General features: G+C 33.9%; 1 non-coding gene across 1 annotated transcript; it reads left to right on the top strand.

Annotated features, from left to right (window-relative positions):
- The first annotated feature begins 554 nt into the window (after positions 1 to 554).
- On the top strand, positions 555 to 661 carry LOC139856425 (small nucleolar RNA R71). Its single transcript, XR_011761906.1, has one exon. It is a non-coding gene; the product is annotated as a small nucleolar RNA R71 (small nucleolar RNA).
- Positions 662 to 2,613: the final 1,952 nt, after the last annotated feature.

Genomic DNA, 2,613 nt, shown 5'->3' with positions numbered 1-2,613 from the left:
GTTTGTGGTGGCTTATTAAGAAACCAAGTCTTTGCTGATTGCTAGGACCTTGTTGGTTATACGAGTTATTGTTCGGCCCATTTGGATTGTATGGGGTGTTGTAAGGTCGGTTGAAATTATTCCTTGGCAGTTGATAATTATTTTGATAATTATTTCCCGACCTTTGGTTCATGTAGGAAACATTCTCACGTTGTTCCATTGTTTGCTCAACACTGAAACAATCTATCGTCAAATGTGGTCCTCCACACTGCTCACAACTAATTCGTATTGAGTGAATATCTTTAGTCATATTTTCCATTCGTCTCTCGAAATCATCTATCTTTGCGGAAATGGAATCAAAGGCATGGCTAGAATCGCCTCTAGCCGCTTTAGATGATCGAAGGATATCTTTTTCCTGGTGCCACTCATGTGAGTGGGAGGCAGTGTTATCAATAATTGTGTGAGCTTCAGTTGCGGGTTTCTTCATAATGGAACCACCAGCTGATGTGTCGATGTCTTTTCTTGTAGCAACGTTGCATCCTTGGTAGAATATTTGCACTATTTGATAAGTGTCTAAACCATGCTGAGGACATCCTCTCAACAACTTTCCGAATCTTGTCCACGCCTCATATAATGTTTCATTTGGCTTTTGCGCGAACGTAACAATTTCTCCTTGAAGTCTCACGGCTTTAGATGCCGGAAAGAATTGTTTAAGAAATTTCTCAACTAAAACATCCCATGTATCAATCGCTCCTTCGGGTAATGATTCTAACCAATCTTTGGCTTCTCTCTTTAAAGTCCAGGGAAATAACATGAGATAGATCTGTTCATCCTCAACTTCTTTGATTTTGAATAGAGTACAAATCCTATTAAAGGTTCGAAGATGTTCGTTTGGATCTTCTTTTAGCGTACCACTAAATTGGCATTGATTAGTTACCATGTGTAAGATTTGTCCTTTGATTTCATAATCTGGTGCATTAATATCTGGTTGAGTAATGGCGTGACCTTGGCCAGTGCGTGTGGCTCTCATTCGATCTTCCATACTTAGAGGTTCCTGATTTTCCATGATTGAATTTGTTGAATCTGAATCACTAGAGGATTCTAATTTAATGGTTTCTTCCTCGACAATCTCTGGTTGAATGATTGGTGGTTCAGGAGGAAATATTAGTGGTTCAGGATCTCTGAATTGTCCTTGAATATCCTCCGGGTTCTCAATTGTGAGGTCGGGTTCAAAAAATGGATTATCGGAAATTTGAATTGGAGTACTCGTTCGCCTAGATGATGATTATAAAGAAAAATCAACGGAGACACTATTGGCTATATGTCTTGATCGAGTTACAGGAGGTGAACGTATGAAAGGTGGTGAACGTTTTGCTCGGTGCATTCACTGAATATCCTATTAGTTATAAAGATAAAAATTATTAAAGTTATCAAATTAATAGACTTTTCTGATTTTGCCCATGTTTCGAATAGCCAATAGATGCAGCAGGTAGCCAGGACCCTTTAAATCGGAAGCCCCCAACTCGCCACTAACAAATCCAACTATTACTATGAACCAGAAAATTTTTGGATGTCTATCAATTTAATCGCTTAAAATAATTTTTCGTTGAAATTTAAAGAAGATAAAAATCTATGTCCTAAAAACTAGAGCGTAGAAATGAGAAAGAAAAATCGCGTCGAAAAATAAGAGGTCGAAAAATAAGAGGTCGAAAAACAAAATAAAATTACAAATTAAAGTTTTACGTCTAAAGCTTAGCGTCTACAAACTTACAACCAAAAGTTGCGACTAAAGTCTAAAAATCTAAAGGTAATAAAACTTAAATTAAAAACACTTTTTAATTTTATAGACGAAGTCTTAAAAATATATTTTTTTAATTAATTTTTTATTATTTTTTTAAACCGTGACACCAAATTCAAAATATTCTAAAACTCGATTTTCAATCCATAATAATAAAAATTTGTTTTTTTATATTTTTTTTAATTTATTTTTTATGTTAAATTATAATTATAAATTGAAAACAAAAAAACTGAAAATACTACTGTACTACTTTCACTATATCAGTTTGATAATAATAAAATAAAAGAATGAAACACTTATTAGATTAATCAAAATTTCAATAGATTTAACCGATTTTTAGTTGAGTTTGTTAGTTTCTAAGTATTTTAAAACCGCAAACACAATAGTACTAATTTTACAGGTGCCCAAAGGTAAAGGATCAGTCAGCCTCTCACATTAATCCTATGCAAACATGTGTTACCCAAGACTTCATCGTACAGTTACCCCCATCTCCCTCCTTTCGGTGCTTGTTTGTACTAAAATTATCTAAGTCTTTTATATATTTACATATTAAATCCTAGATACCCTAGTTGACACAAAAAGTGTCCCCGGCAGCAGCGTCAAAAATTTGATGTGCTTTTTAGTGTGTAAGAAACGGTTATCAGTTTTATATTATTTACTACTAGAAATCACCTAAATTAAACTAAAACACAATAGGCAAGTATACCTATCGTATAGTAATATAGCTAAGGTAAAGTTCGGGAGGTCAATCCATGGACACTTTTATTGGGTGCTTTACTAGGTTATCTAGATAAATTAAGTAACTAAGTTAGATTTAGTAATATATAGTAATTTTA

The sequence above is a fragment of the Rutidosis leptorrhynchoides genome, chromosome 6 (genome assembly GCF_046630445.1).
Source record: "Rutidosis leptorrhynchoides isolate AG116_Rl617_1_P2 chromosome 6, CSIRO_AGI_Rlap_v1, whole genome shotgun sequence".
In the NCBI taxonomy this organism is placed as follows: domain Eukaryota; kingdom Viridiplantae; phylum Streptophyta; class Magnoliopsida; order Asterales; family Asteraceae; genus Rutidosis; species Rutidosis leptorrhynchoides.
This window is presented reverse-complemented; position numbering and strand designations above follow the sequence as displayed.